This window comes from Salvelinus alpinus, chromosome 11, assembly GCF_045679555.1.
Source record: "Salvelinus alpinus chromosome 11, SLU_Salpinus.1, whole genome shotgun sequence".
NCBI classification, from domain to species: Eukaryota; Metazoa; Chordata; class Actinopteri; order Salmoniformes; family Salmonidae; genus Salvelinus; species Salvelinus alpinus.
Window position 1 is genome coordinate 37,114,428 of NC_092096.1, and position 24,589 is coordinate 37,139,016.

At 44.1% G+C, this 24,589-nt stretch overlaps 2 long non-coding RNA genes across 2 annotated transcripts in view; both read right to left on the reverse strand.

Moving 5' to 3' along the window:
• The window catches only part of LOC139534105 (uncharacterized), a 982,995-nt gene that overhangs the window by 279,587 nt on the left and 678,819 nt on the right, over window positions 1-24,589 (reverse strand). The window lies entirely within an intron of this gene.
• Window positions 135-1,933, reverse strand: LOC139534098 (uncharacterized). The gene is made up of 3 exons (XR_011666908.1): window positions 1,071-1,933; window positions 766-837; window positions 135-559 (listed from the first exon to the last, which is right to left on the reverse strand). It is a non-coding gene; the product is annotated as an uncharacterized lncRNA (long non-coding RNA).

The window sequence follows — 24,589 nt, forward strand, 5'->3', positions numbered from 1 at the left end:
TACACTTCCTATGCATCATGTAAATATTCTAAAACCGGTTCATCTCAATATCTAACTCCCTTCATCTGCATTGATCTGAGGACACAGAATAGGTGTAGTATTATATCAAATGAGAGACTTAATTTCAACCAGTAGAGAATGTGAAACACTTTATTGAAAGAAGTTCATTATCCAAGTGTTCCAAATACATAATACATGCATTATCAATATTATAATTGTAATATGATATTACAAACACAAGTTCAATCTGTACTTCAATGCACATCTGCTGTTCATTATAAAAACAGAGGAAGACAGAGGTGTGAGAGTGTAAAAGAAAGAAAGGGAAAGAGGTAAGAGCAGAGGAGTCAAAAGGAACAGGGAAGACAGCATATGATTGATGAATTAGTGCTACCCTAATGTTCTCTTGAGTTCATCACAATTACATACTGTAATAGTGTCTCTAGCAGTGTCTCTTAACAGCCTTAGGCCCCCAGTTGGCCCGAAGGTTATCTTAAGAGCGGGTGAGCTGGCGATGACGGGACTGGGGGTTGGCTTCTTCTCCCACATCAAAACATATCTGCAGATGAGAGACAGATGGAGAGATATAATTTTAAAAAACAAGGCTTAATCACGCTAACACTGTCAGTTATCATAATCATCAGGAGGTGAAATGCAAAACTGACCTTGGATGATTAACTCTGGGACTAGTACATCTCTCTGTATTTCAATGTAAAGCATGTCTTTAATAATACTTCCTGTTGACCCGACAAAGTGACCTCTCACCTCTGATCATGCTGTGCCCTCTATGTAACCAGTTCAGATGTGGGTGGGGTTCACCAACATAGCTGATATAACCTAGAGGATTTAGGGAGAAGGGAGGAGAGGGATGAAGTGAAGGAGAGAGACTGTTATTGACAAAATAAGGTAGTTAAAGAGACAGTGTTCAACAGGAATCTGTGTGTGTGTGGTCTCACCTGGTCTCCACAATAAGTGGCTGCAGTGTACTTTATACTGAAAAACATGCACAGACACACAAGGACAAAAAATATAGCGTAGTTATATAAATATATAAAAATGAAGTGTCTTACTATTCTCCATGGTTGGTCCTCTTGCCTATCCGTTGAAGGTGGAAGGAGCCACGGTTATACACCTGAGCCTGCTTACTGCACAACCCATCAATGAGATCGATACACAAGTATGTAGGTGTGGGTTATAGGGTGTCTAATTGTTCTAAATGTTTTCAATATGGGTGACTTAAAAGAGCCTGTTTTGTTTTTGTACAGACATCACCCATACCAGAACAGCACCCTCACCTGAGAAGTAGAAATCAAAAGGAGAGAAACTGTGAATTTAATAACTGCAGTTGACATAGCTAAGTAAATGAAATAATACTCTTAAGAGCCATACACATTGCAATAAAATAGCATTTGGTTGTGCATAGTGTAGTCTATGATGTTGCCAGGGAACAGCACCCTCTTTGAAGAAGTAGGAGGTGAAGATCTACCCCACACCGATTGCCTCCAGTGCTGTGTTGTTGGCCCCCATCCTTGAAACGTCCTGCAGAGCAGCAGACCTCTCCTCAGGCACACGGTGGCAAGCTCCAGATCCCATCCTGGTCCTCGTGTCCATACACATGAAGTTATGCAGGACACAGGTAGCATTCACATGCCTGAATTCCCCTTGGAGGCAGTCCCAGATGGCCATGGTGACCAAACCTTTCAGTGCCCTACATGGTAACTGTAGGCAAATGTTTTGAAGGTATCTCCAGTTACAAGGTATCGATAGGAATATGGAAGATAATGTCATTTTTTGAATTTTACATCACCAGGTCATTGTGGATTACTAAAGTATAATATCCCTTATAACAAATCATGATAACACTGGATAGATAAATGCATGTGCATGTGACAATAGCAGGATCATATCAAGGATAGAATCACAAATGAATACATAATTACCACTTGAAGCTTGGTGATACGTTGATCATTTGAATCAGCTGTGTAGTGCTAAAGCAAAAACGTGCACCCCTTTGAGTCCCCAGGACCAGGACTGAGAACCACTGCTCTTCATTGGGACTTCATCTGCAGACAGGCATTCACAGCTCTCTGTATCTAAAGACAGAAAACCTCACAAGAAACAGACTTCATTATACTCAATTAGACCACACTGAATATTATCTTACTGTTCTCAGTCCTCACTTCTAGGGACTGAAACTACACAAAAGTACCTGCCCTATCCAAAATAGCCTACTCTCTCACTTTGACAGTTGGGGCTGCTATCCTTTGACCCTCCTCCATGGCTGTTAGCTAGCTACTGTAGTATCTGGGATCTACATCTGTTTATATTAGTTACTATGCTGTTACTAAGCGGTGATGTATTACGACAGTGTTACGTTACTACACCTAATAGGAAATGCACATGCGCACTAGTGTGCCCGGGAACTGTAGAGCTTGAGAGGTTTGGACTAAACGAAAACTAACTGTACTCCCGTCTCCTGTCTGGTCATTTCTCCACAACACAAATATTACAGTGACGACGAGGTGATTACACTTCTTTAACGGACATTGCTTGAAGGGAAGAATGTTGCGTGAGTAATGAAACTCAAAATAATTATGTAATTCGTCAGTTATTTTTTATTTTCTTTCGCCAGTAAAAAAAGGCTAAGCACTGGTACAGTGTTCAGGAGCTGCCAAGTAGCAAGACTATTGGAGTCCAGAATAGCGACACTGCCCTCTGGTGGTTAAAAAAATAATAATCATTGAACCCATTGAAATTAGGCGATCTCAGTGGAGAAATATTGTCAAGAAGAAAAAAAAAGGAAGAAGGAACGTAACACGGTGTGTACATTATTACAAAGGAGTGCAGTGAATGAAGTAATTGCAGAAACTTCTGAAGTGAAGAATTAGATGAAAATTAAGAAAATTAAGGAATAAGGAAACTGAACAATTAACTGTGAAAATGGCAACCATTGGTCGAGTACCAGAGTTTGAGGCTACAAAAGAGGATTTTGATTCCTATTTGGAGCGTTTTGAGCGTTGGCTGGCTGCAAATGAAATCAAAGATGAAAAGAAAGCAGACGTATTTCTCTGTGTTTTGGGTCCAAACTGAGTATGGATTGCTGAAAGGTCTCATTTAACCAATAAAAGCAGTGGAGTTGAACTATGCAGAACTGACTGAAACTCTTTCAATGCATTTCAAGCCTAAGTCAATTCTCATTGCAGAACGTTTCAGATTTTACCAACGTCACCAGAGTCAAGGGGAAACCGTGGCTGACTACATCCTTGCTTTGAAAAGGCTGGCAAGTACATGTGAGTTTGCACAATTTCTTGATGATGCTCTTCGAGACAAGTTTGTATGTGGTCTCACAGGTGAAGCATATCACAGAAGGCTTCTGTCAGAGAAGGACCTGACCTTTCGGTAAGCCTGTGATATCGCACTTGGACTCGAGCTTGCCCACAGGGATACTATTGAGCTAATCGGGATATGCAGAACGTCAGAAAGGTGTTCACAAGGTCAGTGATGCACGTGGTGAAAAAGGCTCACAAAAGTCACACTTTTCCAAGTCCCGTCCTCAAGGTTACACAAGAACAAAGCAGCCCACATATCAAAGGTCTAAGCCAAGTTGCTACAGATGTGGGGGAGATAATCATCAGCACAGTGAATGTCGATTCCAAAATGTAAAGTGCCACAATTGTGTTAAGGTTGGACATTTACAGAAAGTGTGTAAAGCCTCAAAACGCACAGCAAGAGCGCACAAAGTGTCAGACACAGCACAAGAAGAGGAAGGTACAACTGAAACAGTATTGGAACTGTTCACAGTGTACACAGCTCAACAACAAAACAATGGAATCTATCTCAACATGGAGTTAGCGGGAAAACCAGTAAAAATGCAGCTGGACACCGGAGCGTCTGTATCTCTGGTCCCAGAGAGACTCTACAAAGAAAAACTGAAAGAGTGCCCTCTTCAGCCAGCGTCCATCCGCCTTTCTTCATACACTGGTGACACTATTCCTGTGTTAGGGCAGATCCAGGTACCAGTCCGGTATGAGGGGAAGGAGTGGACGCTACCGCTTGTCATTGTTAAAGGAGAAAAATCAGCCTTGCTAGGCAGAAACTGGCTACAAAAGATCAAGTTGAACTGGGGAGAAATCTTCAGTCTGAGAAAGGACAAACCAGTGAGTCAGGCTACACTCACTAACATGCTGGAGAAGCACAAAGAACTTTTCAAAGATGGCTACGGCGAAATACAAGACTTCACAGCAAAAGTCAGAGTGCGAGAAGGAACCAAGCCTATCTTTCACAAACCACGTCCAGTTCCCTATGCTCTTAAGGAAGCAGTAGAGATGGAACTGGACCGCCTACAGAAGAATAACATAATCACGAAAGTAGCGAGGAGCGACTGGGCCGCTCCGATTGTTGTAGTCCCAAAGAAAGACAAGACCGTCAGAGTGTGCGGTGACTACAAGGTCACAGTAAATCGCTGCATACTACCAGAGGAATATCCACTACCAAACGCCGAAGATCTGTTTGCCACTCTAGCTGGTGGGAAGGTTTTCAGTTATGCTCAAATTGAGAAGGAAGCTCTGAGCATAATATTCGGAGTGAAGAAGTTTCACAAATACCTGTACGGAAGGAAGTTCCAACTGCTGACAGATCACAAGCCTCTGTTGGCCATCCTTGGACCAAAATCATCTATACCAACCCTTGCTGCACTTCGAATGCAACGTTGGGCTCTGATATTGTTAGCCTACGACTACGAGATTGAGTACAGACGATCCAGTGATCACGCAAATGCAGATGCACTATCAAGACTACCATGCAATAGTGACTCCGACAGTGAAGAATGATAGAGCAGTCTTCCAGATCTCTCTCATTGACGAACTGCCCATATCTGCTTCAGACATAGCAGAGGAAACAAGGAAAGATCCAGTGCTTTCCAAAGTCTTGGACTTAACATTAGGCGGTTGGCCAACCTTCGTAAATGACGATAACCTTCGTCCATTCATCGACAAGAAAGACCAGTTGTCCACTGATCAAGGATGTGTTCTGTGGGGATCAAGGGTGGTGGTACCTCACAAATTCCAGAGGAGACTGCTATCTGACCTGCATGAGGGACATCCAGGGATCACTCGGATGAAAGCACTCACTCGCAGTTATCTGTGGTGGCCTGGACTGGATCAGGACATTCAACAGCATGTAGGCCACTGCTCACCTTGTGAAGCTTTTCGCAACAAGCCTGCTGCTGCACCTCTTCATCCATGGTCCTGGGCTGCTACACCTTGGGAACGCATCCATGTGGATTACGCCGAGATTGACAAGCAACATTTCCTTGTTGTCGTCGATGTCCATTCCAAGTGGATGGAAGTGTTCCCTACTCAACTGACACCAGCTGAGAAGACCATCAATCTTCCCAGACACCTGTTCGCATCCTTTGGACTAGTCAAGGAGCTCGTATCGGACAATGGTCCTCCTTTCACGTCAAATGATTTTGAAATGTTTCTCAAGAACAATGGAGTAAGGCACATCCTGTCACCACCTTACCATCCAGCATCAAACAGAGCAGCGGAGAGAGCCGTGCAAACCTTTAAGAAGGCCTGGACTAGACTTGAGGTTCAGTCTGTGCCCATCCACCAAAGGCTTCCCCGGTTCCTGTTTACTTACCGTAACACATCACACACAGTAACAGAATGTACACCAGCTGAACTGTTTCTGAGACGCCAACCACGTACCCGCCTGACATTGTTGAAACCAGACTTGTCAAGCACTGTGGCAAAGCACCAGCTACAGCAGAAGAAAGCTCATGACAGACACTCAAAGACTGTCAGAGAATTCAAAGAGGGAGAGAGGGTGATGGTACGTGATTTCAGACACCCCAAGAGCCTGTGGAAGGTGTGATCTTGCAACGCAAAGGACCTTTGACTTACCAAGTCCAAATTGGTCATCGCCAGGTCAACGTTCATGTGGATCATCTGCTACGGTCCAACGCCCCAGCAGAGACACGCCGAGAGAACAAGAACAATAACGACCCCCAGGACTATTCTCCTGACTGTGGACGTACGGGAGAGACAGAGCCTGACCTTCCACCCAAACCTGGCCCACCACCGGAAGCCCAGGAGGAGCGGAGATATCCTATTCGACAGCGAAGGGCACCTCAAAAGCTTGACCTGTGAGTTGAGCTGTTTAAGGTAACAGACAGTAAAACAAACAAACACTTTAATATGTCCTAGATAAAAGGAAAGAAAAAGGACATTACCTGGGTTAGTTATTAGGACACAAACTCCATCTTCGGGGCAGAATAATCCCCTGGATTTGTGCTGGGCTCTGAAAAGTCTGCTTCAACCCAGTAGTTGAAAAATGTTAAGAATGCATTGTTCAGATATTGCATTAGTAGTTCCCTAACATATTTACCTTGTTCTCTGGGAGTTGTTTGGCAGTACGCCGAGACCGTGTTTTGAGAACAAACGAAAGCTCTCTCAGTTTCAAGGTCTCAGCATAAAGAGAAGCCTCGTGAGGTGTTGGTCTGTCACATGTTCTGAAACAGTTTGGTCGGTCACATAAATGAAACAAAATGGTAATTATTAATTAATTATGCCAAATCATGCAAATATAAATTCTGTGCCGTATATAAGAGAACTGCTGAGTCTGCCCAGGGAGAGCTCCTGATGTATACTAAGGTGCATTGAGTTGGTTGGAACCTCTACAGCACGCTGACAATAAACAATGATTAATTAAAGACTGACTTTGAGTGTCCCTGTGTAAGAATTTCCACGACACTAGCCATCTATACAGTATGCAAAGTTGGCTAGATAGCTAGCTACATTAGCAGCTCATTTGAGTTAGCCTGCACTGTAAGTAGATAGCTAATAATAAATAAAAAATACTACTTTTTTCAAAATGTATTTACTTACTTGAATAGGTTCTCCCAGCCATGTGGACGATTGGAAACAGGGCAGCAAAGCTTGTTTGTCACTAGAGCGTTTTAGAGCACATTACTATTTACCTGTGAATAAATTCATGAAATGGAGAATGGGTTAAACTATTTACCCATTTAATAACCAGACCTTCATACAAACTTGCTATGCTAAATTCTTGACACACAATCGAACGTGCTGACAGCACGCCCATAAGCGAGCCACTCGCGACCTAAGTGGCACGTGGCAATTTATCGCATGCAAGTGTACACGAGCTGTAAAGTTGGGAAATGCTTAACTTTTTCACCACCTCCCACTCCACGTTCGCACCGCCCAATGGTCCCCCGCCCTCTCCGCTTCCCTACCATTGCAAATGAATAGGAAGCGATGTTTCACAGCCCGCTAGTGTACACGGGGCATTAGAGAGGAACTACTAGTGGGGGAAACATATTGACAGGGAAGGCTATTCAAACAGAAAATTAGCTTCATTGGTTTAAGAACATTTAACCTCCCATACTTATTTTTTAAAGGTGAACGTGGCTGTAGGAATATTGTATTTTTAGGAGTTAATCAGATTAACCTATTGTGATAAAAATTGTATTCCATTTTTATTAAGTTATTAATAAATGGCCATGTCTAAAGTAATAACCTGGTAGTCTCAGTAGTTGAATAAAGTAATATTTGTATTATTCTTTATGCACGTATATTTTATTGGTTTATGACAAAAGAAAGTGGATGGCAGTCTCTTATGAACGGTCATAGAATGACACTTTGTGTCAGGTTTTGGAGCAAGATTAGGAGATTTTTGTTTGGTGTGAGGAGATATAGGGAAAGGTTCTGTGGAATTATACATGTCTTGCATTTTGCAATGTTGGGTTCAGGGTTCAATAGCTCTAATATCCCCATTTTGTTTGTGCTTTTTAAATCTACCTCCAGTCCAGAGTGACATCTCCTCAGTGTTAAATGCCGTCCATCATAGTTGGCAGCTCGCCTATCCCCAACTGACTGACACAATCTGACTATCACTGCAGTTTAGTGGTTACAATTGCTTATGTACTTGGAGTTCCCTCACTGGGACACATGCAATTGAGCTTTTCTCCAAAATGGCTCCCTATTTAGTGCACAACTTCCAACCAGGGCCCATGCAGCTTTGGTCAAAAGTAGTGCACTAGTCTAAATAGGGAATAGGGTGCCATTTGAGGGGCATACACAGAATGCTCCTATGGACCAGAGAGGTTTAATTTACTCTGCAAGGTCAACGGATCTTGTTTTATAAACATTGAGGTCATCCATAGAAAAAATAGTGTTTGTATCACTGCTTGGGCGAAGCATAATTCATAATGGATCCCCATTAGCTGCTGCCAAGGCTGGGGTCCAGTATTCCTGTGGCCCAGGAAAATTAAGGCAGCTTATACAATTTTTAAAACATTACAATACATTCACAGATTTGTCTTCCTGGGGTCCAGCAACATTAAGGCAGTTTATACAATTTAAAAAAAAATACAATACATTCACAAAACACTGTGTGCCCTCAGGGCCCTACACCACCACCACATATCTACAGTACTAAATCCATGTGTATGTGTGTGTATAGTGCATATGTTATCGTGTGTGTGTGTGTATGCCAGTGGTGGGCCGTCAGGGCCTGCAAGGCCTTCTCTGCTGGCCTAAACATCATCAGAATATAATTTTTTTTTTAAATATATTTTCCCACAAATATGTAATAAATTATTCCCCAGAGTAAGAGTTATACTCTTCATTTCATAGCTTTCCTCTTGGTTGCACTGCTTCCAGCCCCAGGTTGAGATTTGGAGGGCTGGTCTTTATGTTAGATCTTTTATCCAATCATATTCAGCCATCATGTGTTGCCAGGGGTCTAAAATCTGCCCTCAGGCCTTCAGAATCAACAGTGCGGGCGCTTGTAGCTTATAGTGAATGGAAATGAAAATTTAGTGTCAACCAATCAGCTTTAGAGTTGGCTATTGTACGCCTGCTAGCTGGCTCCAGTGTTACACAGGAGCCAGCTAGCAGGCGTAGTGCGTGCATGTCTTTTGATTGGATTACCAATATTGAGAGGCAGGTCCTATGGGCAGGTCTATGCAGATCTAGGAAACTGAATTTGATAAACAAATTAATTCACGTACTACTAAGCTGTTTTTTCAACCCACAATGGCGGAAGGAGGAGAAGATATCGATTTGGTCGAGGATATAATTATAACGCCATTCTCAAGACGAACTTTTCAAGAAAAGTTAGACATTGTAAGGAGAGGTCGCCCGACGCCACAAAGCCTGTCACAGGCGGGAAAGCCACTTTCAAAGTTTCAACTACGAGCGCTGTCAATGGCTCACAGGCTCCGAGAAGCACTGCAAACTGTACTGCTGGGAATGCCTATTATTTGCAAGTGATCGATTTGGTGTTTGGAGCCACACTGGCTTTGCAAACTTGAGTTGGTTAACCAAGGTATCGATTTGGTCGAGGATATAATTATAACGCCATTCTCAAGACGAACTTTTCAAGAAAAGTTAGACATTGTAAGGAGAGGTCTCCGAGAAGCACTGCTACGAATTAATTCACGTACTACTAAGCTGTTTTTTCAACCCACAATGGCGGAAGGAGGAGAAGATATCGATTTGGTCGAGGATATAATTATAACGCCATTCTCAAGACGAACTTTTCAAGAAAAGTTAGACATTGTAAGGAGAGGTCGCCCGACGCCACAAAGCCTGTCACAGGCGGGAAAGCCACTTTCAAAGTTTCAACTACGAGCGCTGTCAATGGCTCACAGGCTCCGAGAAGCACTGCAAACTGTACTGCTGGGAATGCCTATTATTTGCAAGTGATCGATTTGGTGTTTGGAGCCACACTGGCTTTGCAAACTTGAGTTGTCTAACCAAGGCAGCAACGAGACTCCAAAGTACGGCTGGGCACTTACAAGCAATTGTGCTTTTGAAAACTTTTGGGGACACCGGAGTGGATCTACAGCTCAAAAAACAAGCGCACAGGGCAACGGAGCTGCACAATGAAAAGGTGAAGGGAAATATTGAAAAGACTCATTGATTGTGTCATGTTTTTGGGTAAACACTGTTTACCCAAAAATGTCAATTTGTCAATTTCAAGGTGACGCAACGCCTGGTTATACTGCGTTTCTGTCTAAATGTATAGTGTCTAGAGCCATGGCATCATAATGATGATAATAAGAGGTGGATTAATTCGGGCGGGACTGTGTAGTACCTCACTGAAGGCCCAGGCCCCAGGCCCACGGCACGCCACTGGTGTATGCATGTGTTTGTTTGTGTTGCTTCACAGTCCCTGCTATTCCATAAGGTGTTTTTTTAATCTGTTTTTTAAATGTAATTTTACTGCTTGCATCAGTTATTTGATGTGGAACAGAGTTCCATGTAGTCATGGTTCTATGTAGTAGAGGTCGACCGATTATGATTTTTTAACGCCGATACCGATTATTGGAGGACCAAAAAAAGACGATCTCGATGAAAATAAAATAAAAATCATCCAATTTTTATATATATAGATATACAGTGGGGAGAAGAAGTATTTGATACACTGCCGATTTTGCAGGTTTTCTTACTTACAAAGCATGTAGAGGTCTGTAATTTTTATTATAGGTACACTTCACAAAAATCCATAAAATCACATTGTATGATTTTTAAGTAATTAATTTGCATTTTATTGCATGACATAAGTATTATGCCTGTAAAAAGCGAACATTTACTTTCCTTGCTCAGAACATGAGAACATATGAAAGCTGGTTGTTCAATATTCCCAGTGAAGAAGTTTTAGGTTGTAGTTATAGGAATTATGACGCGTCGACTATTTCTCTCTATACCATTTGTATTTCATATACCTTTGACTATTGGATGTTCATATAGGCACTTTAGTATTGCCAGGCTAATCTCGAGAGTTGATAGGCTTGAAGTCAAACAGCGCTGTGCTTCAAGCATTGCTAAGAGCTGTTGGAAAAACACAGTAAAGCGCTGTTTGAATGAATGCTTACGAGCCTGCTGCTGCCTACCACCGCTCAGTCAGACTGCTCTATCAAATATGAAATCATAGACTTAATTATAAAATAATAAACACAGAAATACAAGCCTTTGGTCATTAATATGGTCAAATCCGGAAACTATCATTTAAAAAACAAAACGTTTATTCTTTCAATGAAATACGGAACCGTTACGTATTTTATCGAACAGGTGGCAACCCTCAGTCTAAATATTGCTGTTACATTGCACAACCTTCAATGTTATGTTATAATTATGTAAAATTCAGGAAAATTAATTACGGTCTTCACACAGTTCGCAACGAGCCAGGCGGCCCAAACTGTTGCATATACCCTGACTCTGTTTGTACTGAACGCAAGAGAAGTGACACAATTTCCCTAGTTAATAGTGCCTGCTAACATTAATTTCTTTTAACTAAATATGCAGGTTTAAAAAAATATACTTCTGTGTATTGATTTTAAGAAAGGCATTGATGTTTATGGTTAGGTACATTTGTGAAACGATTGTGCTTTTTTTGCAAATGCGCTTTTGTTAAATCATCACCCGTTTTGCAAAGTTGAAGTACGCTGTGATTCGATGATAAATGAACAGGCACCGCATTGATTATATGCAACGCAGGACAAGCTGGTTAACCTAGTAATATCAACTATGTGTAGTTAACTAGTGATTATGTGAAGATAATTTTTTATAAGATAAGTTTAATACTAGCTAGCAACTTACCATGGCTCTGTAACGTTCTGACCAGAGTTCTTATGTGTTGTGCTTGTTTTAGTGTTGGTCAGGACGTGAGCTGGGTGGGCATTCTATGTTGTGTGTCTAGTTTGTCTGTTTCTGTGTTCAGCCTAATATGGTTCTCAATCAGAGGCAGCTGTCAATCGTTGTCCCTGATTGAGAATCATATATAGGTGGCTTGTTTTGTGTTGGGGATTTTGTGGGTGGTTGTCTCCTGTGTCAGTGTTTGTGCCACACGGGACTGTGACGGTTAGTACTTTTGTTGTTTTGTATTCTTGTCTAGTTTTCATGTCATTAAATTATGGAAACTTACCACGCTGCACATTGGTCCTCCGATCCTTCTCGCCTCTCCTCGTCCGAGGAGGAGGAAGAGCTAGACTGCCGTTACAGAACCACCCACCTAACCCGGACCAAGCAGCGTGGAAACGGGCAGCAGCTACAGCAGCAGCGGTACAAGGAGGAATGGACATGGGAGGAAATCCTAGACGGTAAAGGACCCTGGGCAGAGCCAGAGGAGTGTCGCCGCCCCAAAGCGGAGCTGGAGGCAGCGAAAGCGGAGAGGCGGCATTATGAGGCGCTAGCAAGGCAGAGCGGCTGGAAGCCCGAGAGGCTCACCCAAAAATTTCTTGGGGGGGGGGGGGGGGGGGGCTAAAGGGGAGTGTGGCGAAGTCAGGTAGGAGACCTGCGCCAACTTCCCGGGCTTACCGTGGAGTGAGAAGGCGTCGTACTGGTCAGACACCGTGTTATGCGGTGGAGCGCACGGTGTCCCCAGTACGCGTGCTTAGCCCAGTGCGGGCTATTCCACCTCGCCGCACTGGCCGGGCTAGAGTGGGCATCGAGCCAGGTGCCATGAAGCCGGCTCAACACATCTGGCCTCCAGTACGTCTCCTCGGGCCGGTGTACATGGCACTAGCCTTACGTAGGGTGTCCCCGGTTCGCCAGCATAGCCCAGTGCGGGCTATTCCACCTCGCCGCACTGGCAGGGCAACGGGGAACACTCAACCTGGTAAGGTTGGGCAGGCTCGGTGTTCACGAGCTCGTGTACTCCCTCACGGTCCGGTATATCCAGCGCCACCTTCCCGCCCCAGCCCAGTACCACCAGTGCCTACACCACGCACCAGGCTTCCAGTGCGTCTCCAGAGCCCTGGTCCTGCTCCCCGCACTAGCCTTGAGGTGCGGGTCTCCAGTCCGGTACCACCAGTTCCGGCACCACGCACCAGGCCTACTGTGCGCCTCAGCAGGTCAGAGTCGGCTGTCTGCCCAACGCCGCCTGCACTGCTCGTCTGCTCAACGCCACCTGCACTGCTCGTCTGCTCAACGCCGCATGCGCTGCCCGTCTGCCCAGCGCCGTCTGAGCTGCCTGCCTGCCCAGCACCATCTGAGCCATCCGTCTGCCCAGCGCAATCTGAGCCATCCGTCTGCCCAGCGCCATCTGAGCCGCCCGTCTGTCCCGAGCCGTCAGAGCCGCCCGTCTGTCCCGAGCCATTAGAGCCGTCCGTCAGTCAGGAGCCGCTAGAGCCGTCCGTCAGTCAGGAGCTGCCAGAGCCGCCAGCCAGTCAGGAGCTGCCAGAGCCGCCAGCCAGTCAGGAGCTGCCAGAGCCGCCCGCCAGTCAGGAGCTGCCAGAGCCGCCCGCCAGTCAGGAGCTGCCAGAGCCGCCAGCCAGTCAGGAGCTGCCAGCCAGTCATGAGCTGCCTTCCAGTCATGAGCTGCTTTCCAGTCATGAGCTGCCTTCCAGTCATGAGCTGCCCTCCAGTCATGAGCTGCCTTCCAGTCATGAGCTGCCCGCCAGTCATGAGCTGCCTTCCAGTCATGAGCTGCCCGCCAGTCATGAGCTGCCCGCCAGTCATGAGCTGCCCGCCAGTCATGAGCTGCCCTCCAGTCATGAGCTGCCCTCCAGTCATGAGCTGCCCTCCAGTCATGAGCTGCCCTCCAGTCATGAGCTGCCACTCAGGCCGGAGCTGCCACTCATTCCGGAGCTGCCACTCAGTCCGGAGCTGCCACTCAGTCCGGAGCTGCCTCTCAGTCCGGAGCTGCCACTCAGTCCGGAGCTGCCATTAGTCCGGAGCGACCATTCAGTCCAGAGCTGCCTCTCTGTCCGGAGCTACCTCTCTGTCCTGAGCTACCTCTCTGTCCTGAGCTACCTCTCTGTCCTGAGCTACCCCTCTGTCCTGAGCTTTCTCCTCTATCTAGGGGGGACCTTTGTGAAGGTTCCTAGACCAGGGTCGGGTTCGAGGGTCGCCACTCAAAGGATGCTAAGGAGGGGGACACAGACAATGGTGGAGTGGTGTCCTCGTCCTGCGCCGGAGCCGCCACCGCGGACAGATGCCCACCCAGACCCTCCTCTTGAGTTTTAGGGGTGCGTTCGGAGTCCGCACCTCAGGAAGGGGGTACTGTAACTTCCTGACCAGAGTTCTTATGTGTTGTGCTTGTTTTAGTGTTGGTCAGGACGTGAGCTGGGTGGGCATTCTATGTTGTGTGTCTAGTTTGTCTGTTTCTGTGTTCAGCCTAATATGGTTCTCAATCAGAGGCAGCTGTCAATCGTTGTCCCTGATTGAGAATCATATATAGGTGGCTTGTTTTGTGTTGGGGATTTTGTGGGTGGTTGTCTCCTGTGTCAGTGTTTGTGCCACACGGGACTGTGACGTTAGTACGTTTGTTGTTTTGTATTCTTGTCTAGTTTTCATGTCATTAAATTATGGAAACTTATGAAACCACGCTGCACATTGGTTCTCCGATCCTTCTCGCCTCTCCTCGTCCGAGTAGGAGGAAGAGCTAGACGGCCGTTACAGGCTCCTTGCAGCCACAAGGTCCAATTGACGCTGCACTCGCGTAACAGGTGGTCAGCCTACCACGCAGTTTCCTTGTGGATTGCAATGTAATCGGGCATAATCGGCATCCAAAAAGGCCAATTACTGATTGTTATGAAAACTTGAAATCGGCTCTAATTCATCGGCCATGCCGACTAATCGGTCGACCAGTACTATGTAGTACTGTGCGCCTCCCATAGTCTGTTCTGGACTTGGGGACTGTGAAGAGACTCTCTTGTGGCATGTCTTGTGGGATATGCATGGATGTCCGAGCTGTGTGCCAGGGGTTTAGACAGACAGGTGCATTCAACATGTCAATACTTCTCATAAATACAAGTAGTGATTAAGTCAATCTCTCCTCCACTTTCAGCCAGGAGAAGGAGAGATTGACATGCATATTATTCATATCAGCTCTGTGTACATCCAAGGGCCAGCCATGCTGCCCTGTTCTAAGCCAATTGCAATTTTCCTAAGTCCTTTTTTGTGGCACCTGACCACACATGTTAAGAAGGCAGAGCAGTGCTTTATTATGGACATACTTCTCCCCATCTTAGCTACTTTTGTAGTTCCAACCATTTTTTAGTTTCAACCATTTCTCCCAAAACAGAAACGTGTCTATCCCAGAGGCGTATATGACAAGTGACCGACAGGAGAGAGTGTCACCCTAAGTGGGAATACTACTCGGGTCACCTGACCCCAAGGCAAGCACGCTAACCACAACCCCGAGAGATATATCCTAATTGAAAGAATAGAGATTTTCCTTCCTGAAGTACCTCTCTTTAATTTGTCTCTTGCAGAAATCATGAAACACCCGTCTGTGATGGCTGCTTCTTTTTGGCGAGTTCAGCTTGAATCTGCTTGAATCTGGTCCAAGTGTATGTTCACACACTGCATGCAGAATCGCTTGGTGTAGAAAAGACTGCAGCCCTGGAAGAGAAACAAAAATAGTGACAAACACATTAAGCAAGCACACTATCCCTGCCATGAAGTTATGGCATGTAGAACCCTGGGTGTATTCACTAGGAACCAACGTTTTCCGTTTGCAACGATTTGGACTAATGATTACACCTCAGAGGTGTATTCATTACATCTTGCAATGGAAACTGTTTACCGTTTAAGAATCAAATGGAGCAAACGGAACAAAATGGGGAGGGACCTACCTGAATTTATCCAATAGAAACAAATTTTTGATGCAAAATGTTTTCTGTTTGGAGTAGGTTGCTACAAGCTTTACTCTGTCGATCAACATGCATGCATGTGCAAGGGCGGAGTATTTTTCTGGGGATGGGGGCAGCGCTCCCTTTTGTCCAGATCATAGTTGCGTTCCACCCAGAGAGGAAGTCCAAGGGTCTTGGGCAGCCAGAATAGCGTACCAAGCAAGAGGGTCCGAGGCACTCTGCCTGTAGCTAGCAACAACATTTGACATTCCAGATCTGGTGTTATATGACATTTTGTTTACAAATACTAGCTAGATACTTGCCAGCCAATAGGAAGGTCAGATACCTGGCAATGTGGTTCAAGGACAACAACCTCTCCCTCAATGTGAGCAAGACAAAGGAGCTGATCGTGGACTACAGGAAAAGGCGGGCCGAACAGGCCCCCATTAACATCGACGTGGCTGTAGTGGAGCGAGTCGAGAGTTTCAAGTTCCTTGGTGTCCACATCACCAGTGAACTATCATGGTCCAAACACACCAAGACAGTTGTGAAGAGGGCACGACAACACCTTTTCCCCCTCAGGAGACTGAAAAGATTTGGCATGTGTCCTCAGATTCTCAAAAAGTTCTACAGCTGCACCATCGAGAGCATCCTGACCGGTTGCATCACCGCCTGGTATGGCAACTGCTCAGCATCAGACCGTAAGGCGCTATAGATGGTAGTGTGTACGGCCCAGTACATCACTGGGGTCAAGCTTCCTGCCTTCCAGGACCTATATAATAGGCGGTGTCAGAGCAAAGCCCAAAAAATTGTCAGAGATTCCAGTCACCCAAGTCATAGACGCACGGCAAGCGGTACCGGAGCGCCAGGTCTAGGACCAAAAGGCTCCTTAACAGCTTCTACCCCCAAGCCATAAGACTGCTGAACAATTCATCAAATGGCCACCGGACTATTTACATTGACACCCCCACCCATTTGTTTTGTGTTTTGTACGCTGTTTATCTATGCATAGTCACTTCACCCCTACCTACATGTACAAATGACCTCGACTAATCTGTACCCCCGCACATTGACTCGGTACCAGTACCCCCTGCTTATAGCCTCGTTATTGTGTTATTTTTTATCTTAGTTTATTTGGTAAATATTTTTCTTAACTTTTCTTGAACTGCACTGTTGGTTAAGGACTTGTAAGTAAGCATTTCACGGTAAGCATTTATTTTGACGCTACCTTTTAGCCGCAGAAGCAAACATGTATATCTATGAATATCAATTGATAGAGTTTGAACAGCTCTTTTTACTAATTTCCATTTAAAACACTGGCACTGGGCTACCCCTCATATTCACACTTTACTTTGCTTTTTGTTGGGGGGAGGTGGGGGTAGATCAGCTATAATATTGCTGATAGATTGTGGCTTCCGTCAATGTAATTGTCTGCATCATTTCCAATCCCCCATATATATTTTTTGTAAATACTGTATATAAAAATATATATATATTTCTTGAATATATTTTCCATTATTATTTTCCCCTATCCAAAAATGTACAACCTCCACTTAGGCTTCTACTTACAATTTATACAGTGCATTCATAAAGTATTCAGACCCCTTCCCTTTAACATTTTGTTACATTATTCTTATTCAAAAATTGATTAAATTACATTTAAAAAAAGGATACAAATGTTTTCCCTCATCAATCTACACACAATACCCCATAATGACAAAGTGAAAACAGGATTTCAGACATTTTTGCTATTTTATATAAATAAATAAAAAACTGAAATACCATATTTACATAAATATTCAGACCATTTGCTATGAGTCTCGAAAGTGAGCTCAGGTGCATCCTGTTTCCATTGTTAATCTTTGAGATGTTTCTACAACTTGATTGGAGTCCACCTGTGGTAAATTCAATGAAAACCTGCTCCAGAGTCCTCAGGACCTCAGACTGGGGGCAAAGGTTTACCTTCCAACCGAACAACAACCCTAAGCACACAGCCAAGACAATGCAGGAGTGGCTTCGGGACAAGTTTCTGAACATCCTGGAGTGGCCCAGCCAGAGCCCGGACTTGAACCCAATCAAACTCTCCGGAGAGACCTGAAAATACTTGTGCAGCGACATTCCCCATCCAACCTGACAGAGCTTTAGAGGTTCTGCAGAGAAGAATGGGAGAAAATCCCAAAATACAGGTGTGCCAACCTTGTAGCATCTTTGCTTTGTGATTATGGAGTATTGCGTGCAGATCGATAAAAAAAAAGAATGATTTAATCAATTTTAGAATAAGGCTGTACCTTAACAAAAATGTGGAAAAAGTAAATGGGTAAATACTTTCCGAATGCACAGCGGACATTGTGTCAAGAAGCAGTGCGGTTTAGTTGGGTCGTGTTTCGAAGGAAGCCTGGCTCTCGACCATCGCCTTTCCCGAGTCTGTACGGGAGTTGCTGCGATGAGACAAGACTACCAATTGGATACCAAAAATTGGGGAGAAAAAGGGGTAAAAGTAAAAAATATTTATGTACAGTTGATGTCAGAAGTTTACATACATTTTAGCCAAATACATTGAATCTCAGTTCTTCACAATTCCTGACATTTAATCCTAGTAAAAATTCCCTGTCTAAGTTCAGTTAGGATCACCACTTTATTTTAAGAATGTGGAATGTCAGAATAATAGTAAAGAGAATTATTTCTTTCAGCTTGTATTTCTTTCATCACATTCCCAGTGGGTCAGAAGTTTACATACACTCAATTCGTATTTGGTAGCATTGCCTTTAAATTGTTTAACTTCGGTCAAACGTTTCAGATAGCCTTCCACAAGCTTCCCACAATAAGTTGGGTGAATTTTGGCCCATTCCTCCTGACAGAGCTGGTGTAATTGAGTCAGGTTTGTAAGCCTCCTTGCTCGCACACGCTTTTTCAGTTCTGCCCACACATTTTCTATAGGATTGAGGTCAGGTCTTTGTCATGGCCACTCCAACACCTTGACTTTGTTGTCCTTAAGCCATTTTGCCACAACTTTGGAAGTCTGCTTGCGGTCATTGTCCATTTGGAAAACCCATTTGCGACCAAGCTTTAACTTCCTGACTGATGTCTTGAGATGTTGCATCAATATATGCACACAATTTTCCTACCTCATGATGCCATCTATTTTGTGAATTGCACCAGTCCCTCCTGCAGCAAAGCACCCCCACATCATGATGCTGCCACCCCCATGCTTCACGGTTGGGATGGTGTTCTTCGGCTTGCAATCCTCCCCCTTTTTCCTCCAAACATAACGATGGTCATTATGGCCAAACAGTTAAATTTTTGTTTCATCAGACCAGAGGACATTTCTCAAAAAATTCCGATCTTTGTCCCCATGTGCAGTTGCAAACCGTAGTCTGGCTTTTTTATGGCGGTTTTGGAGCAGTGGCTTCTTCCTTGCTGACGGGCCTTTCAGGTTATGTCAATTTAGGACTCATTTTACTGTAGATATAGATACCTTTGTACCTGTTTCCTCCAGCATCTTCACAAGGTCCTTTGCTATTGTTCTGGGATTGATTTGCACTTTTCGCACCAAAGTACGTTCATCTCTAAGAGACCTGTTTTACAGATGAACATGGTACCTTCAGGCGTTTGGAAATTGCTCCCAAGGATGGACTAGACTTTTTTTTCTGAGGTCTTGGCTGATTTCTTTTGATTTTTCCATGATGTCAAGCAAAGAGGCACTGAGTTTGAAGGTAGGCCTTGAAATATATCCACAGGTACAACTCCAATTGACTCAAATGATGTAAATTAGCCTATCAGAAGCTTCTAAAGCCATTACATAATTTTCTGGAATTTTCCAAGCTGTTTAACTTCTCTAGGATAGGGGGCAGCATTTTCACGTTTGGATGAAAAGCATACCCAAATTAAACTGCCAGCTACTCATCCCCAGAAGATAAGATATGCATATTGTTAGTAGATTTGGATAGAAAACACTCTGGAGTTTCTAAAACTGTTTGAATCATGTCTGCGAGTATAACATAACTTATTTAGCAGACGAAACCTCGAGGACAAACCATTCAGATGGGTTTTTTTTGAGGTCATTCTCTTTTCAATGGGTTTTCATTGGGAAAACAGATTTCTAATCGACTTGCTTGCGATTCCTACCGCTTCCACTGGATGTCAACCGTCTTGAGAAATTGGTTGAGGTTATTCCTTTGTGTAATGAAGAAGTACGGCCATTTTGAACGAGTGTCACTCGAAGTGTCCTGTTTGTGAGAGGCGCATGAACAGAACGCATGCTACAGTTTGTTTTAATCCTGTATTGAACACAGATCATCCCGTCTTCAATTTGATCGATTATTATCGTTAAAAAATACCTAACGTTGTATTAAAAAGTAGTTTGAAATTTCTTGGCAAAGTTTACAGGTAACCTTTGAGATATTTGAGTTTGAGTTTGAGTTTATTTTATTTTTACAGGGACAGTGCACATTAATCAACGTTTCAGTAAAAGTGCCGGTTTTAGCCAGCCGGCTAATTTTCAACCGCAGTCCCTGGGCAGGTTATTAAAAACAATTACAATATAGACAATAGCAACATAGAACAAGACATAGCATACAGACATAGCATACAGACATAGCAACATAGGACAAGCAAGACGTAGCATACAGACAGAGCAACATAGAACAAAAAGCAGCAAGACATTTTGTAGTCACGTTTGAGCAATTTGGAAGCGGTGTTTTTCTGGATCAAAAGCACCAAATAAATGGACATTTTGGATATATATCGACGGAATTAATCGAACAAAAGGACCATTTGTGATGTTTATGGGACATATTAGAGTGCCAACAACAGAAGCTCGTCAAAGGTAAGCCATGAATTATATTTTTATTTCTGCGTTTTGTGTCGCGCCTGCAGGGTTGATATATGCTTCTCTCTGTTTACTATTGTGCTATCCTCAGATAATAGCATTGTTTGCTTTCGCCGAAAAGCCTATTTGAATTCTGACATGTTGGCTGGATTCACAACCAGTGTAGCTTTAATTTGGTAACTTTCATGTGTGATTTAATGAAAGTTTGGTTTTATAGTAATTTTCGTAGTAATTAATTAGAATTTGGCGCTCTGCATTTTCTCTGTCTTTTTGCCAAGTGAGACAGTAGCGTCCCGCCTAAACTCATATTTTTGGATATAAATATGAACTTTACCGAACAAAACATACATGTATTGTGTAACATGAAGTCCTATAAGTGTCATCTGATGAAGATCATCAAAGGTTAGTGATTCATTTTATCTCCATTTCTGCTTTTTGTTACTCCTCTCTTTGGCTGGAAAAATGGCTGTGTTTTCTGTGGCTATCTACTGACCTAACATAATCGTTTGGTGTGCTTTCGCCGTAAATCCTTCTTGAAATCAGACATGGTGGCTGGATTCACAACAAGTGTAGCTTTAATTTGTTGTCTTTCATGTGTGATTTCATGAAAGTTGGATTTTTATAGTAATATACACTGCTCAAAAAAATAAAGGGAACACTTAAACAACACAATGTAACTCCAAGTCAATCACACTTCTGTGAAATCAAATTGTCCACTTAGGAAGCAACACTGATTGACAATAAATTTCACATGCTGTTGTGCAAATGGAATAGACAACAGGTGGAAATTATAGGCAATTAGCAAGACACCCCCAATAAAGGAGTGGTTCTGCAGATAGTGACCACAGACCACTTCTCAGTTCCTGGCTGATGTTTTGGTCACTTTTGAATGCTGGCAGTGCTTTGACTCTAGTGGTACCATGAGACGGAGTCTACAACCCACACAAGTGGCTCAGGTAGTGCAGCTCATCCAGGATGGCACATCAATGCGAGCTGTGGCAAGAAGGTTTGCTGTGTCTGTCAGCGTAGTGTCCAGAGCATGGAGGCGCTACCAGGAGACAGGCCAGTACATCATGAGACGTGGAGGAGGCCGTAGGAGGGCAACAACCCAGCAGCAGGACCGCTACCTCCGCCTTTGTGCAAGGAGGAGCACTGCCAGAGCCCTGCAAAATGACCTCCAGCAGGCCACAAATGTGCAGGCCTGCATGGCCCTCCACAACTACCTTTGCACAGACACAGAAAACAGAGTCATCAAAACAGTACATCCACCCCACGTTTGTTGACCACACCACACCCACTAAGGACCTGCGTCCAAGAGAGTGGAGACAGGTGGTACAAGGGGACACCAGCTTCCTGGAACCAAGAAACATGTCGGAAGACAGGGCAACCTACATTAAAATGTTCAAATGTTGGAGTGTGGTTTGGAAAACATGTGCGCACATACAGTGCATTTCGGAAATTATTCAGACCTCTTGACTTTTTCTAAAAAAAAATTACGTTACTGCCGTATTCTAAAATTGATTAAATTGAGGGGGGGGAACAATCTACACACAATACCCCATAATGACTAAGTGAAAACAGTTTAGAAAAATAGTTTTTTACAGAAATATCTTATTTACATAAGTATTCAGACCCTTTACTCAGTACTTTGTTGAAGCACCTTTGGCAGCGACTAAAGCCTCAAGTCTCAAGAGTAGGGAGTTTCTCCCATTCTTCTCTGCAGATCCTCTCAAGCTCTGTCAGGTTGGATGGGGAGGTGTAGCGTCTTAGCTCTTATTACTTACATATATAATAAGAAAGATTTCGAATACAAGGAAATGAACTGGAGCTTCACATTTACTAAAACGAGTTAGTCCCAGAATAACATAGAACAACACTGCGCATGACCAAGGGTGCTCCATTCTTAAAGGGGACATCAGTAATTAACAGAACATAACAGGGAGTGTTGCTGCACAGCTATTTTCAGGTCTCTCCAGAGATGTTTGATTGAGTTCAAGTCCGTGTTCTGGCTAGGCCACTCCAAGACATTCCCAGTCTGAGGTCCTGAGCAGGTTTTCATCAAGGATCTCTAAATTTTGCTCCATTAATCATTCCCTCGATCCCGACTAGTCTACCATTCCCTGCCACTGAAAAACATCCCCACAGCATGATGCTACCACCACCATGCTTCACTGTAGGGATGGTGCCAGGTTTCCTCCACGTGTGACACTTGGCACTCAGGCCAAATATTTCAATCTTGGTTTCATCAGACCAGAGAATCTTGTTTCTCACATGGTCAGAATCCTTTAGGTGCCTTTTGGCAAACTCCGAGTGGGCTGTCATGTACCTCTTACTGAGGAGTGGCTTCCGTCTGGGCACTGTATCAGAAAGGCCTGATTGGTGGAGTGCTGCAGATATGGTTGTCTTTCTGGATGGTTCTCCCATCTCCACAGAGGAACTTTGGAGCTCTGTCAGTGACCATCGGGTTCTTGGTCACCTCCCTGACCAAGGTCCTTCTCCCCTGATTGCTCAGCTCTAGAAAGTCTTGGGGGTTCCAAACTTCTTCCATTTAAGAATGATGGAGGCCACTGTGTTGCGGACCTTCAATGCTGCAGAAATGGTTTGGTACCCTTCCCCAGATTTGTGCCTCGACACAATCCTGTCTCGGAGCTCTGTGGACAATTCCTTCAACCTCATGGCTTGCTTTCTGCTCTGACACTGTCAACTGTGGGACCTTATATAAGCAGGGGAGAGCCTTTCCAAATCATGTTCAATCACTTGGACTCCAATCAAGTTGTAGAAACATCTCAAGGATGATCAATGGAAACAGGACGCACCTGAACTCAATTTCATAGAGTCTCATAGCAAATGGTCTGAATACTTATATAAATAAGGTATCTGTTTTTTATTTTTAATACATTTGCTAAAATGTTTAAAAACCTGTTTTCACTTCATCATTATAGGGTATTGTGTCAAGATTGATGAGGAAAAAACATATTTCATCCATTTTAGAATAAGGCTGTAAATGAACAAAATGTGGGGTCTGAATACTTACCAAATGCACTTTATATGCTACCTGCATTACAATACAACTACACACAAAGGCAGTACACAACAATAGTAACAACTAACTACTTTGGGGCAGCAGGTAGCCTAGTGGTTAGAGCGTTGGGCCGGCAGGTAGCCTAGTGGTTAGAGTGTTGGGCCAGTAACCGAAAGGTTGCAAGATCGAATCCCTGAGCTGACAAGGTAAACATCTGTCGTACTGCCCCTGAACAAGGCAGTTAACAAATTCTTATTTACAATGACGGCCTAGGAACAGTGAGTTAACTCACATGCCTAGTTAAATAAAAAAATAACTACAAAGAACAATCTGCAAAATGTCACAACTCACTTCATGCACACACATCATCCCAAGTTCAGAGATATGAGTTCAGCTGTTCTTGTACAGGACAGAGATGAGCTTGCTGCTCTCTCTGTGACTGTTTGAAGGAGACTAAGAGTGTGAGGCAGGAATTCAGGATCTGGAACACAAGATGACTGTCTGATTGGCTGACCCCATGGTGTGGTAAGGCCCCTGGAAACCTTGTCCCTTAACAACCAATCGGTTTGGCGAGGGCCAGTTTACGACCCATAGCCTAGCCTGCTAGGCTCCAGAGGGGGAAAGGAGCCTACTGCAGGACCCAGGGTAAGCAGCAGGCGGGTTGGGTCAGTCCACCGTGGTCTGCTGCAACGGCATATTGGTGTCTGTCTGAAGTTTTACGTAAACACAAAGCCAATCAAGTTGTCGCACAATAGGTGGGACTCACACCGGCGGCAGTCCCACTCCTCATCTCCTTCACCCTTTTCAGATTGATAACATACTGGTCCAGAATCTTTTTCGACGTTTTTTTGATATCGGTGTTCAAATTTCGTGATATCTCCCTCCAGCTGATGTCTTTTGCGCGCTTGTCCGAATACAACCGCATTGAAGGTTTGTAGAGGTGCTCATATTGTCTCACCAGCTCGCACAGATGCTCCTCAAAACTGGACAGAGAGAAAACAAAAGCACAAAAAAGGAAGCTTGCAGATAGAATAGCAAGTAGTAGAAGAGAAGTAGTAGCACATCGCACATTGTTTCCATGTTTATACCAGAAGGGATACCGAAAAAGATGGGATGTTAACACAGGGGCAGG